We start from the raw sequence: 17,641 nt of genomic DNA on the forward strand, positions 1-17,641 counted from the left end.
GGCACTTGTTGCTAAAATTGGTTATCACTACGATCAGGATTGCCGATTACATTTCCACTAACATTTGCGTTGTTAGCATTAAGGTGAGCCATGACAACTGCTATGGCTGCTGTGACTGCAGCTTGAAACGTAGCCGAATCTATCTGAAGGATTGGTGTTTTACTGGAGGGTTGGTTACGTTTCTTCGGAGGCATGATTCTGTTACACGATGAGAAAATAAGTTCGTGAGCAACGATGGTTGACTCTAGATGTATTCTAATCATTTATATATATACATATAAAATTTTTGTTTTGTTATACTGTTCTCAATGATTCGACCTACATCCCTATGATGCAGTCCTGGTAAGAAGTAGAAGTAAGTTTCTAGAATGGTTATAAGACGAGTGTCATCCGAACTAAGTTATCTTTGGTTGGTGGATATCATGATCCAACTTTTGAAAAGATTTAAAAGTAATTCATAATAGAGTCTACATAAAATAGACTTATGAATTTGAGAAATAATCACTCTCGATTGAGATTTCGTGATCCAATTTATTGTTATTAGCCGTGATAGGAAAAGACGATAAGCTCAATACCTAATGTGAGTAATGTAATCACTAACTCACTAGGATGCATTAATTTATTAGTTATTACTGAGATGGAAAGGCACTCAAACACTTCGCATGTAACACGCGTGGTTTTCCTCTGTTCTCTGTTCTATTCTGGGCGGTAATGAATTGTTCTCTCCTGGTATCTATATGGGGTCCTTCTCCTCCGTAGGTATATTGAATTTTTGTGTCGTTTTACTTCCGACTCTAACACTGATCCCCATTACTTCATAATAGAGAGTTCGAATCGCGGAAGTTCATGCAAACCTCTCATTGGTGCCCTTAATAAGGTAAAGGCATTTAGTGGTTTCTATAGTTTCTTTACTCCTCATCTGTTTCTTTCTCGGAATTCTCCTAATGAAACTCTGTTGGATCCTCGTTGATTCCTCTGTTGGTTGTTGTGGTGAGGTGGTTACCTCTATCTAAGTGTTTTACACGAGAATGGGAATGTCTAAAGAATCTATGAGATTAATAAAAATTAATTTTTTGAAGATGATCCTTTCTGGTCTTTCTATAATCACGAAGTGTGTACAGATTATATATAATCCAGATCAAATAGACCTTCGAATAACTGATTCTACTCTAAAACCACAACCAAACAAGGAACAGGAAGTAGAGTGAAAATCACATATTCTAAGTCTATAAAATCTCAACTATATATAACCTTAAAGTATACACTTAGTAATTATAGACTTACTACAAAAGGTCTTTTTAACAATTCCCTAAAGATATTTATGGTACCTAAAATACTTCTATAGTATTTTAATTATATGTTTGATTCTTGAACTTCTAGATATATGAAGTTGATAAGTTTTCAGTTTTGTTGTTATAGCATCCTAAAATACTCCTATAGTATTTTAATTTATGTTTGGTTCTAGAATTCTTCTGGTACCTAGGTAAGTTTTAGACTTGTTGCAACACTGCAATCACTCCCAAACATATGTTGGTCATATCTAAAATAAATATAGTTAATCAGGCTATATTGATCCCAGATATGATTACATAACTGTCCAGGTTTAACTGTAGTGTCCAACATCTAAATACTTTTGTTTTGTTCTTCTTGTGATACTCGTTCTAGTATATATATATTATGCATGTACTTATACTTTTATAAAATATTGATATATTTTAAAGTAAAATTCTTGCTCAGAGTGTTTTTATCCCAATGTGTTTATAGTTGTATATCTTTTATGACTGATACACTGAGTTCACTATAAACAATGCTTTGATACCAATCTGTCACACCCCCAAACCAGAATGGCGGAAACGTTCGGGGGCGGAGGACATCATGTCAAGTATCACAACACATGCATTATAGTAATCAAAGTACAACAACCATTGCATTAATAATGTATAAGTTTTACATAAGTGTTTAAACATTACATATTCAAACATCAAAAGAAGATATAGTAAAAGACAAAAGACACAGCACGACACTAGGCTGTCTTCTCAAAAGCTTTGGGAGTGTACCTGTCTACTGGATTCCTGAGAATACAAGTTATTTTGAAAGAGAGGATCATCGTTTAAGCTGGTGAGTTCATAAGTATTTTTGTTATATAAAGTATACTCTAAGTTCTTTAGAAAAGTTCGCCTGTTCCTCCAGAAAATCCTATATTTTCTGCTTGACAGCTGATAAGTAGTTTTAATCCCCTAAAACCGTTATGTTTAAGTATTATTGTACTTATAATAAGGTTTAACATAATTTTGACTATCCATAAAATTAAAAGGAGAATGTTTTCCGTTTTGTTGGTGAAAAGTAGTTTTAATCCCATAAAACCGTTCTGTGAAGTAGTTCTAAATCCCATAAAACCGTTCTGTTTTGCTTGTGGAGATAGATTAATACAATAGTATTTATTAAAAATAAACAACCGGTGAATAACTACCCTATTATTAAGCTGGTTAATTAGGGTTAAAATGTGATAAAGTTGTAACCATGCTGATAGACTAGAATAAACACGACGACCTTCCGGCGTCGAAACTGAATATGTGACATTTGTCACCCTTTGGCCTGCCGGCCAAACTGTAGCTAACAGTCGGGATGTGGGATTGTCGGTCCCGTATAGATCTATACACACAATGCCCGCTCTCCCTCCAGGAGACTCTAGTTACAAGAATGTAACATAGCAAGTATATTGCTATATCCTGAATACGTACCATAACATTTTAGTTTGAGTAAATATCGAATTATACCCTTTTCTTGACAAAGTAGTTTAGACCTCGTATACTTATCTAGAAGATAGATTTCTCGTTTGATTCATCAATTATACCTATTATAATTTATACGTTCTATCTGACTAGCATGATCTCTCATGAGTGTACCCCTTTGCTCAGCGTGATACAAAGGTAATGCTACCGACTGAAGTAACCTTTTATATTCATATATGTATAATATATATATAATTAAGAAGGAAACGACCTTCGGACAAATAACACCACCTTAAGCCCACATCCAAACAAGGAAAAGGAAATAAGGCAATCCATTAGTCCTAAGCCCTTTAAGTCTTATTTATATCTACTATAATAAATGAAGATAATTTTGCCACATGTCAATCTCTAATTAGTTTTGACACTTGTCATTTTGTGATATTTTTTAAATAAATAATATCCACATGTCAATTTATGATTTTTTTTTTCAATTTTTAAAATTAAAAAGCCACATAATATTTATAATTATATATGTAAAGTATCAAATATAATAAATATTATACTAAATTGCAATTAATATGTTTTTTTTCATCCCTTATTTAAAAAATTTATTTAAAAAAATACTTATTATTTATATTTTAATATTTTATTTCTTTAATCAACCCGTGTAATACACGGGTTTTACACCTAGTACCTATATATATATATATATATATATATATATATATATATATATATATATATATATATATATATATAAACTTGATTTTGATAATTATAAGTTTAAAGAGTTATAAAAACATTTAAAAGAGTTTAACGGTATTCTAAAAAGAGTTTATGTGACTTTTAAAAGAGTTAACATGACTATAAGTTATTATGGAAGTATTTAGTAAACCTTTATTGTAAAAATAACAATTAAAAGCATAAGAAAATCTTTTATGTGATTGATATCACATGTAATTATTAACACAATTAGCTTGTGTTCAACTTGTATCCCCCCCCCCCCTAAAAAGCATTTAAAATCATTTAAAAGGTAGATTATAGGGGTATGAACTCACCTTATGTGAGTGATTCGATTGAAGACTGAGATAAGAGTGTTACTCCTACGAGTGAAGTTCCGGAGCACAAATGAGTCCTAAATAGCATATAATGATACATATAGGCATGGTATTAGTGATTATAACCACAAAGGTGTGAGGGAATCAACCTAGGATTCAAGAACAACTCACCAAAGGAGGGTTGGAAGCAAGTTAGGAGGTTGAATGAGGGTTCATAGCCCTAAGGATTTATCACGACCCAAGAACACATGAAGTGTTCACGGCCCACTTAAATGTTCACGACCCAATGTGAATGGTTAACGGCCCAATGATGAATGTTTGAAGGGTTCACAGCCAGAACCTTGAAGATCTTGAAGTTCCAGATGAGAAGATGATGAATCAAAATGAAAGGAAGAGGGCTTTCAAGTAACAACAAGAATAGGGGTGAGTTACTTACATTTTTTAGGTGAAAGAAGACCCTTTTGTGGATGATACTTGAGAGCAAACTTGGATGATCACGGCTGGAGGATGATAAATGAAGAGAAAATGAGCCAAAACTCATATATATGACATGAGTTCACGTCCCTAGGATGGGTTCACGGCCATGAACCTAGTTTGAGGCCGTAAACCACTTTTGAAGGTGTTCCTGGCTCGATTGCAACTCACTGATCTCAAGCTAAGACTTCCTAACACTCAAACCTTGAGTGTACTAGGCTTAATAACTCTCAAACAGACCGTTAACACAGTAAAAAGGTAACAGAAACAAGTCTGACTTTTGATTGATTAGATTGACTTACAAGATAGAGATTTCAGGTTGTCACAGATTACCCTAATCCCTCTATCACATGAGCCAATGGAAAAATCACACCTCCTCACTAGACACTTTCTCACCATAAAGCACAAATGATGGTAGTGAACCCTAGAGTTATCTCCTCACAAAGAAGACATAATCACCTTCCCTCACTCCATGATCACACCCCTAATCAGAATAGGATGTTGCTACTTACTTGTTTTCATCTTGATCTGTTTCAATCTTAGATAATTGATACCTGACCGCATGTATCGTCTTTATTTTAACGAATTGGACAGGCGCTCCCCAAGACGAACTTGGTCAAATAAAACCGCACTCGAGCAACTCGTGAAGCTACGAAATCATTTTACTTCATTTCCGAACGGACCAACATAAAAGATGCTTTGGATATAGAAGCCATACCAGGAATAAGGTTATAAACCCGACAAATCATTAGGGAAAACGTCATTATATTCCTTATCAAGCTCCGCATCAAATATACTCACCGTCTTCCTTGAACTCTCAATCTCATGAGCCAAGAAGACCTCACATCACCTCACTAGGCACTTGTGCGACTTCATCATATAAATCATAGGAATAGACTGTTGAATCGATTTTTCTCCCTATAGACATAACCTCCCTTGAAAAGAGGAATATGTACACACTCTTCAACATAGAGAACTTCAGTCTGGTTGGCAGAAAGCCAAACCATACTGACAACAACATCGAAAGACTAGATTCCAAAAGGAAATCAACGTTAAGGAATAGTGTGGTCATCCACCGAGATTCCACATGCATCAAACATTTTTCCTACACCGAACTAGATCCCCCGCAACCATATTACTATCTAACATCGAAATGAATGGACTCTGAGGTACATCAAAACAAGCGCAAAAGAAAACAATGACACAAAAGTTCTATCATACATATGACTATTCCAACTCTGAGTAATGACCACGAGGTCCGTGGGTTTCTTTATGGTTCCTCTAGTACCAAATATATATCATGTGCTTATGATAGTATTGGTCCCATACTAACATTCACACACACACACACACACACACATATATATATATATATATATATATATATGCTACTCTCATTATGATGAAGTCTCATGTCTCTCTGGTTTAGGTTACATATTTTTAGACCTATTTTACATTCTAAATTCCATAATATGCTAGCATCTTTAGACCAAATGAAGTTTCTCTTCCCAGTTCATCATTGACCATGATAAACCCACAACCTGCAAGGGTTGTCAAACACGTAATGTTCAATCATCGCCCTAAGACGATATTCCATTTCCTTAATACGCGCAAAACTATTCAAACTATGAATGCTATGGAATAACTAAGCTTGTGGGTCACCAACAATTCCCCCAACGTCGAGCAATATTAACGATCACAAGAACCACAAGAAAGAAGAGGGGATGTTTTGATATTGAAAAGAAATAAGAGTCCTAAAGGCATATAGCAAATAACATATAACTCTTAGCACACTCCCTCCAACCTTAATAATCTAAAGCAACCTAATTGAGACAGTCTACAATGTGATTCCAAACACAGGCCTCTATATTCAATTTGATCACAACATGGCTATGATACCAACTTGTAACATCATTACTTTTCACCAAAAATTTTCTTTTTATTTAAACACTTTTTAAATAGAATACGTTAGTAGAAGTCTTATTTTTGAATTTTATGAAAACATGACCAATGTTACCTTATTACAAATCATCAAAATTAAAGTTCATAAAACTTACCCAAAACAAGTTCTCAAAAGAGTAAGTAAATGAAAACTCAACGACATGTCCAAAGTGGTATCATCGCTAAAATATACTAATGTAACTACCCCAAAATCTCCCCATCCTCTCCATGCATCATATCATGCTACCTGTTCCAATGCAAGGCAAACAACAAGAAAATAAACAAGTGTCAACATAAGCTAAGTGAGTCAATCATAGTAGAATGTTATGGAACATACGTATTGTAAGGTCACACCTTAGGATCTGATGAGTCAAACACTCTACACGCTGACCGCCAGCACCAACGTGAAGATCAGTGTCATCGTGTAGTCATAATCTATTGTAATATTTGTATATCGGGTAATTATACCGATATATATAGAATAGATAGCATATCACATATCTTTGTGATAAGGATCGGTTCTTAGTATTGATTAGATACAATCCCTTAATTGAGGGATATACTAGTATAGATTTGTATATATACAACATTAGGGTGAAACCCTAATGTAAGTCTTGGTGACCGTCTTTGTGACAACTCGTTTTCTTGGTGAAAACAAAACCCTTTCTTGGTGAAAGACACCTTTGTGAATACTTGTGTTCTTTACTTTTTATATTCTTTGTTTATTTAAGTTAATTTTCTTGTTCTTTATTTATTTTACTTGAAATTTATCCGATCGATACTAACCTTCACATATCCCTAATGGACAAGACAAGACATCATATAAGCATGCATTCAAATACTTACATGCAAGACATAACAACATCACACCGCATATCAAACATTGTTTAGCTTAATTATTTTTTCTCATCTTTTAGAGATTTTTTTAATATAAAATTATCATATATGTTCTTTAGAATGGAGTTGATTGATATTGCATGCCACAAAGCAATGGACGTGCTTCAATAAAAAAGGTCTGTGCAATCAAAATGACAATTCCTTTGGTTTTTGGACAAAACTATATCTCCATATGGTACTTATTGTACAAAATTCTGATTTTTTTTATTATTTAGGTTTTGAATTACCTTTTTTATGCAATCATGTTATGAACTTCTTTATTCAGTATACCCATATAAACCTAATGACGACAGTTGGGAAGATCCGATGTATGCAATGAGTTTTGTATTTTATAAAATTACACCTGTATCCGTGTTTAATACTTTTATTAATTAATTTATAAATAAATGGTATACTTTACAATTGTTACTAATGTTCTCTAACATGTCATTATGGTTCGACATTTAGTTTTTTAGAACTTATTTACTGGTAACAATTGATTGGAGGAATCATTTGCGCAAAAATGTTTCAGATTAATTAACGAATATCCCTCTGGCTTCATTTCATTGCTTATTAGATATGACATGTTGGCTACACCAGACCTTGAAATCACATGTATAATATGTAAAAAAGCTGTAACACTCCAAAAATCAAAGAAAGTTCAGATTTTCAAAAATCAACCATTAACAAACATTTTTTTTTACAAAAGGAGTCATTGTTTTAAAAACATTATTTCAAAATCAGAGTTTCCCAAGACCCAGTGACATAAAACAGGAAAATGTGCACGATCACACCTTTGCTTTCTCATGATCCTCAGTAGTACATGAAACAATAAACTAAAACTGTAATCCAAAGCTTAGTGAGTTCCCCCAAAGTACCAGTACACCACATAGCAAACAAGCAAACAAATATGAGCCGCCAGCTTGACTGGACCGCCTTGCAGGGCCTACAACCTATCTGGACCGCTCTACGAGCCTTCAGCATGACTGGACCGCCTCATAGTGCCTACAACCTATCCAGACCGTTCTATGGGCCGCCGACCTGACTGGACCGCCTCGCAGGGCCTACAGCCTATCCGATCGTCGCCTGGTGTCTTGGCCTACAACACAAAGCAAGACCGCCTCAACCCAACATAATATGTTGACATATTTAACAGATAAACATAAACATAGAACCAGCAAATACTGATAATCATATAGTTCTTCCAATTAGTCATATACTAGCATATCATTATCCTATAACCAGGATAAAAAAATCTAGTGGGCCGACATTGGTGCCTTCGACCCACGAGTACATTGAGGAAAACTCAATTCTCAGTCCGAACAAATAGCTGAATAAATCTCTCCTCCGAATACCGGCTCTACCCATCACCTATTATTCAAATCATGGCCCAACTTAACTTAATATTAAAATACCCAAAACACCCTTTGGTCAAAATTGGTCAAATCCTGGTTAAAGTCCAAATAGTTAAAATGTCAACCGAGTCAACTTAGCTGAGTACGCCCAACGTACTCAGCTTATACGCTTAGCGTACACAAGGTCCAAAATCAGGGCTCTCATTACGTACACGCGGCGTACGCTCATGTACGCCCATCGTACGGTGGCTGAATGAAATCCTTCCATTTAAGGGCTTATTCCATTAAGTCTTTTCATCCAAATGCAGATCTAACCCCCAAATATCATCTTAAGTCATAAAGTTTCCAACTTTATGAATTTGCATTGCTAGGAAGTGCTCAAAACTAAAAGCCCTAACTTGTTAACCCATTAAGACATCACAACTCTTGCATGGAAGGGATAGAAGGGCCAAGATCACATTTTTATGGTTCATAATAGCTCCATAATGGATAAGTTTCCTACTTTATCCATTAGAGTGGTCCCAACAAACAAGATCTAGTCTTTAAATCTCAAAGGGACCCAAAAGTGCATATTTTTCAACTTAATCCATTAAGTCCAAGTCTCCAACCTTCAGATCTGAATCAAAATGATGTTTAGATGGATAAAGTTTCCAAATTTATCTATAACAAGGTCACAAACTTTGAAGATCTAAAATTTATGCACTTAAAGTGACCAAAAGCTCATAACACCCAAAACTGGCTAGATCTAACAATTTCATCATCAAGATTCAAACTTTATACCTCTAGAAGAAAAATCAAGGTGAACAAAGTTTGGATCTACAAGCTCCAATGCAACCAACACTTCTTCAATGAGTTCGTTCTTTTCCAAGGTGCACCAAGAACACTCCAAATCACTTAAAACACCTTCTTTTTGCTTACAAGGATCAATATAGGGTTAGGGTTTCAAGAGAGGGTGTTGGAGAGGTGGAGGCTGAGAATGGAATGGGTTTGGGGAAGTTAAGGTGTAACATCCATTTTCTTGGACGAATCGAATTAGGGTCTCTAAGGGTCAAAAGATTGGATTTCTTTTTCGCCCACGACGTGGTGAAGCCTCACCACGACGTGGCGATAAGCTTTTGGGTCACGGGGGTTTAATGAACCACCACGACGTGCTGAGTTTGCAACGACGTGGTGACGGCTGTTGGAGAAAACCCTAAACTTTAAAGGGTTGAGCCCTATTTAAACCCCCTTAACCTCTCATAGCCTTCCTCCCTCCCTCCCTTCATCCTCCATCTCTCCAAATCGTCCCTTGTAAACCATGGATCCCTTGTGTGAGTTTTTTTAGCCTTAAAGTGTAAGTGTTTGGTGCTTGTGAAGGAAAAAGGTGGTGGAAGATCATATTAGGAGTCCAAAGCAACATGGGTTCAGGATTTTATCTTCCTCATGCATCTCAAGTAGGTATAAAGTCTTCATCCTGATGAGTTAGTTGATAGATCTATGGATTTTGTCCATTTTTCTCTATGCCTTTTTGTTTTGGAAGGTTGAATCTCATAAAGCTTGCAAATTTATGAATCTCTAGGCCATTTGGAGCATTTGGCTCTTTGGATCTGATTTAGATTTGAGTTTTGAGGCCATGCATGAAATATTGGCCCTTTTGACCTAATAAGAGTTCAAGACATCCATTGGACATGCATGTCTGAAAAGCACCGATTTTTATGATGTATTTGGTGTTAGAAACTATTATGGAGCCCTTGGGCAAGTAATCTTAAGGATGGAGTGGATATTGCTTAAGTCATGTGTTGTTTTGGACATTAAAGTTGAGATCTATGCTATTTGGAGGGTTCTATTGGATAAAGTTGGAAACTTTATCCATCTAGACCATATTATGGACCAGATCTGAGTTGGTGACCCTTTTGGATTGAAGGAAATGGTTGAATACATTAAGCTGCTAAAAATCCAGTTACCATGACGTGGTAAGGCCACCACGACGTGGTGGTGGGGCTAGTCGCGACTATTTTTTCGTATTCGACGCCATGACGTGGTAAAGGTCTACTATGACATGGCGGTTAGATGAGTTGACTCTTTTTGACTTTTGACCGATTGACCAAGTTTGACCTAAGGGTAATTTGGGTATTTTGGTATTTTGATTGTGATTGATCACTTGGATGGTTATGTGTCGTTTGGAGCTGAGATTCGGAGTCAAGACCTCATCTGCTATTGATCAGACCGAGAGGTAAGTCCTTCCTCACTGTACTTATGGGTCGAAGGTACCAAGGCCATCCCATTGGATTAGATATCCTGTTATGTGGTAGTATGTTATCATGCGATAGTGATATGTTAAATCTGTATCCTAGTATATAGGATGATGCTATGCTTTGTGATCTGTAGATTTGTCTGATTATCTGTTGACTAGTTATATGTTTATTTGCTGTATATGTCGACATATTGTGGTGGGTTGAGACTGTATTGCTTTGTGCGTCAATAAACATACCAGGGCATTCCAACCTCGATAGGTTGTGGACCCAGTATGTATGGGCATTCCAAATTTGATAGGTTATGGGCCGGGGGTAATCCAACCTCGATAGGTTGTGGGCCGGGGGTAATCCAACCTCGATTGGTTGTGGACCCAGTGTGTATGGGCATTCCAACCTCGATAGGTTATGGGTCGGGGGTAATCCAACCTCGATAGGTTGTGGACCCATTGTATATTGGCATTTTTCCTGGGGTATTCCATCCCGAGGATGATCGGACCCGACATGCTGTTGTATATGTTATTTGTTTATGTGGTCGTATTTTGGGGGAAACTCACTAAGCTTTATGCTTACAGTTTTAGTTTATTGTTTCAGGTGCTCAGAGGACCGTGGCAAGGAGAAGGCGTGACCGTACACATTCTTGGTTTTACAACTGAATGGATCTTGGGAGACACTGATTTTAAATAATGTTTTGGAAACAATGATTTTGTAAACACTTTAATTAGTAAATGGGTTGTTTTGAAAGGTTTAAATTTGTTGAATTTTTTAGGATGTTACATAAGGCGCTTAAATAGGGCTCAAACCACGAAAATAGGGTTTGGACACTGATAACGTACGCCCTACGTACTCCTGGTACGCCCAACATACTAAGGATTCCCTAGTATGCCCAACTTACTCCCCGTACGCGTGCGTACGTGGCTAACCCAAAAATCGTCCTAACTTCAAACGGTCGTAACTTCTTTGTTTCAACTCCATTTTCGACGATCTTTATATCCACGGAAAGGTGTTGAAAAGCTCTACAATATTATCTAAATATCTTGGACTAAAAACGTCTTGAGCAAAAATTCATATTTCATGCAAGAACTCGGCCTATGACTTTTCCCTTTCTACCCTTCGACCCAAAAAAACAATTCAAGGGTAAAATCTCTTAACTATCATTACCTCTTTCCATAAGAACTAAACTTTGCCTCCTTAAGGCCCAAAACCTTACACAATTGACTTCTGGTCCGTGGATCAGAAATGACAAGAAACAGGATGTTACAAAAGGTTTTATATTCTACATAGAATCATGCATAATTTGTTCAAATGGGTAAATTCGTAATTTTTTTTAAAAACAATTGATTTTTTCAGGAGAGAATATCTTCCATGGTGCAATGAGGTTAGAGGTTTCAGATTAATTAACGAATATACCCCTGGATTTAGTTCATTGGTTATTAGATATGGCATGTTGGATACACTAGACCTTGAAAGAATAATTGGTCTCACAATATAATAAAGTAAAAAATTTATGCATAATTTGTTTAAAGGGGTAAATTTGTATTTTTTTTTAAATCATTTGATTTGTCAGGAGTGAATATCTTCCATGGTGCAATAGGGTTTGGATACTCTTTTCCTCATTAGACTTGTAAAAGGATGGTAGTGTCAACCAATGACCCTCTATAATCGTCATATATTTTTTTTTAAGAGTAAGTTACATGTTCGATTCCTAAGTATAACTAAAGTTTTGCAATTTTGGTCCCAAAATCTTTTCTCTTTCAAAGTATGTTGCTGTTACTTTGAAAGTGGGACAAAAACTATCGGACAAATTATTATCATGTTTTTTTGTATGTTGCTATCATGCAAGCTACCCTTACAAGCAATTGCAAGTGACTCCTCAAGTACCCAAAAATCTGTAGATGATGTTTCAAATGTTTAGCGTAGATATTTGATTAAAAAATGAAAAAACTATTAATGAAAAACAATGAATATTTTATTACTTTGTACGTGCTATAATTTAATTCTTCATTTCAAATTATATTATAGATAAAAGTTATGTAGACATAAGTAGCTTAAATTATATAATCTCATGAGTATTTACCGATGCAAAATATTCCAAAAATTTATTTATTATTATTATTATTATTATTATTATTATTATTATTATTTTGTATTGTGACAAATAAAAAAGTGCCACTAAAATCTTAAAATGTGTAATAAAAATAATATGCATTCTTGAACCACATCAGCTTTCAGTGGCACAAAATATGTGCCACAAAAAACTTTTCTTTTATTGTGAAAAATAAAAAATGCCACTAAAAGCCTAAAAAATGCAGCGGCAAAAGCAAAAAGTGTTACTAAAGGGTTTCAGTAGGAGTGTTTCTAGTGGCACTTATAATGTGTGTCCTTGATTGTCTGAGAAGCTTTTAGTTTTTTTTGGGAGGGGGGGGGGGGGAGGGGGTTTAGTGGCACTTTTTACGTGCGACTAAATGATATATTTTTTGTAAGTAAATCTTATGGTTTTAGATTTAGTTGAAATTGTCATGGTTATACGCCTCAATATTTGAGAGTTACCCATTATGAAATATTTAGTTAACGGTTTATGGCTTAAACCTATTATGATTATGTTATGAGATTTGATTATTATTGTGATGAGTGGTCATAGAGTATACCTAGTAGTGATTTGAGATAGGTTCTAAGGAACTTGTTATGTGATGTCTAGGTGTTACCATGTGACGAATTGATAGACATCGAAGGATGGAAATCGAGACTGGAGTTAGTCTGTCGACTGACCAGGTGGGTAACACTGCTCTAACATCCGTTGTTGTGATATGTGTTATATGCATTATATAATTACTTAATTATTGATTGAGAGATTGGTGTTTGATGAGATAAGTTATGGTTAAGAAATATAGTACATTTGATAAGATTGATTTTGATTGAAAGATGGATTTTTGAGAGAGTTATTTATAATCGATGAGATTTTGATTGAGATAGATCATAATTGAGAAATTTGATTTGACCGGCAAAAGATAGATTACCACTGAGAGCTATATATTTCTAAATATTAGATTATATTGGATCTTGATGCATGGTTTATATACATTTAAATGATTAATTGATTGACGTTGAAAATATCGACTAGTCTGAGAGATTGATATCAGATTAAAATTTTGATCTTGATTGACAGATAGATAATTAAATAAAGGATAACTTATAAATGAGAGATTTTAATGAGATAGATTATAGCCCAGAGATAGATTATTTCTGAGTAATTACTTATGTTTGAATTGTGATATACATGATATTTATGATATATGTGATATGCGATATGTGAATTATTCAGAGATTTAATTAATTAATTATCATTGAGAAATTAATTATTCTGTTAGTTATATCATTTTCAAGAAATATATTATAATTGATAGATTGATTACGATTAACAAATAGATCATGATTAATGGATTGATCACGATCGAATGATAGATAGACTGATTTCCATCAAGAGAGATATATATTGATAGAGAGAGTGATTAACTATGATTGAGAGATATTTATTAACATTGAGAAATAGGTTACTGGTGGAGAGAAAGAGCTTAATTAATAGATTGATTGTGAATGAGAGATTTATCTTAATTGATTGATTGAGAGAGAGAGAGAGAGAGAGAGAGAGAGAGAGAGAGATGGAGACAAATCATTAATCGAGTGAGTGATCACGATTGAGAGATAGACCATTGACTGAGAAATAGATTATTGATTTAGATATAGATTATGACTAAGTGATAGATTATTAAAAAGAGGTTGGTTATGAGAATACCATTAATTACTGTATATGTGAGAAAATGAGTTATTATGTGACTTTTATGATTTATCTGATTATATTATTGTAGCTGTAATTCACTAAGTTGCGAGACTTACGTGATGATATGTTTTACAAGTAGATTATTTGTGACGCCCGAATTGATCATATATTTATGTCTAGTATAATCCTTGTGATAACTTCTTGTATGCTAGTTCGCCGACGAACACCAAATTAAATTGTAAATTTTAAATGAAAAATGTTTTTTTGGGGTGTACATGGTATGAAAACTTGGCCGTTATATGTTTAACCTAGGGATGCCTCCACTAGTCAGACTTGTATATGCCTCAACTGGTCAAGTATCGATCTCCCATCTGTTAACTAAACAAATGATTCAAGATACATAATCTGAAAATAATCATAAATCATGCACTTGGTTATATAAACATAATAAAATCATTATCAATACACATGGATCTTTAATTGAACAAACATAATAACTTGAATAACTCTCAATACCAAATATCAATTAATAAAAAACTAAGGTTTCAAAAATAACAAATAATCATAAATGGTTTAATCCCAAATCTCAACGAGAACATACAGGAGATAAGAAAGTTAACTAATTATAGACATAAAGGTAGACAAACTGATAACCTAATGATTCTTCTCTTCATCTTCATATTTCTGCATCTATATCAACTTGTCAGCTGATATTGCCTTTAGGCTCTTAAAACCGCCTCTTTAGTTCGTCTTCTGCCCTCGAGGGTTTCTGGAAAATTACCATATAGATTACCCTTTGTATATCTTTTTTTTGTATTGGGAAAAAATTAGCTCTATTTATAGTTTTCTGTGACCGACATAAATCGCAACGAGAAATAGTAGTCACGACGCGACTTGCATATATCAACCAATATCTTCGATCTCTTCATTAATTATGGAATTATCCTTAAATAAATCTTTTCACTAGTCTTCAATATACAATTTTTTTTCCAAAATAATATTTATGTCTTTCATTTTAATATATTGTCATATTAATATATTGTCATTTGAATCTGCAAAATACAAATTTATAACACTTAAGTACCATTTGTTCCTTAAAACGACTAGAAAAGTATCTAAAAAGTCCTTTAAATATGTATGATTTAGGACATATCAATTTTCTTGGAGTCCTTGTTTACCACTAGTACCACGCTTACTGATATTCTGTAGGACGACAAGTATATTGTTAAGGTTTCACCAGTTATTGGTGAAAAAAAAAAAGCTGAAAACTCGCCTATCGAGTTCTTGAGATTCTGTAAGGCCACTTTTGCATCATCCGTCGATGTGAAGTCCCTTTTATCAATCACATTTTTAAGGTCTTGTAGAATGGCATGTTTTTTTTAGTTGATTTCCCTAGGATCGTCCCAACGCCACTAAGTTTCCGTTTAGAGCTTGTAGCTATTTGACTGACTTTGGGGAACGTAATTCAATTAATGATTCAACCTTTTTAGGATTAACTTGAATCCCCTTTGCTATTATCATGTGCCCAAGAAATTTTCCTTCTTCCATCCTGAATACACATTTCTATGGATTTAATTTCATGTATACCCGTCGTAGGTTTTCAAATGTTTCTTCGATGTCTTTAACGAAAAACGCATTGTCTATGATTTTTATGTCACACCCCCGAACCAGAACGGCGGAAACGTCCGGAGGCGGGTGACATCATTGTGCAGTATCATAACAATTGAATATAAATGAAGCATAGCAAATCTAAACATCATACATTAAGATAACAAACTCACATTGTTTTACATCATGTTTATGTTCTCAAATTACACAAAAGAGACATTAATGAGTAAATTCCAAACTACATCAAAATAATCCTGAATCCGCGTTCCATTAACCTGCTTATTGATTTCCTGAGAATACAAGTCGTTTGAAAAGTGTCAACATAAAATATGTTCGTGAGTTCATAAGCATTTTTGTATAAAAATTTGTGATAGTTAGAAATACAGAAAATCCAATATTTTTTTGTCAAAATAGTTGTAAGTCTAGTTTCCAATCAAGTATAGTCGCATGTGTGTTTTAGTTTATCATTTTCGAAATCGTATAAAATCGTTTTCTCCAGAAAATCTTATATTTTCTTATGTACAAAATAGTAATCTTAAAACCCTAAGACTCGTGTGGTAAAAAAAACTTCGTTTAAAGTATCCAAACAATAGTTGTTTATAATCGAAAGGTGTAACTTGCGTAAATTTCTAAATAAAAACTGTTATATTCTAAGTGAGTCGTTATAACCATACTAATATGACGGAGTGCCTGTCTAGACGTTCTTCAGGTGCCGGTTTCGTTCAAGACATTTGTCACCCTAGACTGGCCGGTCTAGCTGTAGCTAACAACGAAGGTGCGGGGTGTCAACCCCGTATAGATCTATACACAAATTCTCTCTCTCCCTCCAGGAGACTCTGGTTATGACTCTTACATGACTTTAAACGTACCCTAATATCTATAGGTACAGTGAAGATGCATCTGACTAGAATACTAACTGATATTTACGCATATAGTTGAAATCCGTTACTTATTTAATAAATAACAAAATTCATACTCGTTGACTAGATACTTCATTTTCGTTTGTTGAAAATAATCCACTTTGAATCATAACTATCAAAAATGACCCAATATTATCGATGTTGGCAAAAATGGCCCTTCTTTTTACAAATTAACAAATAAGACCCATATTTGTCAAAAGGTGTCATAAGTGGTTCAAAACTACGCGAATTGTTGAAAATGGCCCATTTCTTCTAAAATGCTCAATTTAGACTTATATTTAAGAGAGTGTTCAAAAAGATGTTTATTTATCCAATAATTCCATTTTTGGTCCTTAATAAAACGAAGTGTTCAATAATTACTCAAATTTATTCCATGTTCCAAAAATGATATATATATATATATATATATATATATATATATATATATATATATATATATATATATATATATATATATATATATATATATATATATATATATATATATATATATATGGCCGAAAATGGCCCAAGATATTAATGTTTTCATAATTTAACATCTTCAAAATATTATGTCCATCCTCTTGTTTAAACCATTTCTTTGAGCAAATCCTTATGATTTTTGACATAAGGTTTTATGAATGATAGTTCATATAAACACTAGTTTTTACTTCTAGTCAACAATAATT

This window comes from Lactuca virosa, chromosome 4 (assembly GCF_052849685.1).
Source record: "Lactuca virosa cultivar CGN04683 chromosome 4, Lactuca_virosa_CGN04683_v6, whole genome shotgun sequence".
In the NCBI taxonomy this organism is placed as follows: Eukaryota; Viridiplantae; Streptophyta; class Magnoliopsida; order Asterales; family Asteraceae; genus Lactuca; species Lactuca virosa.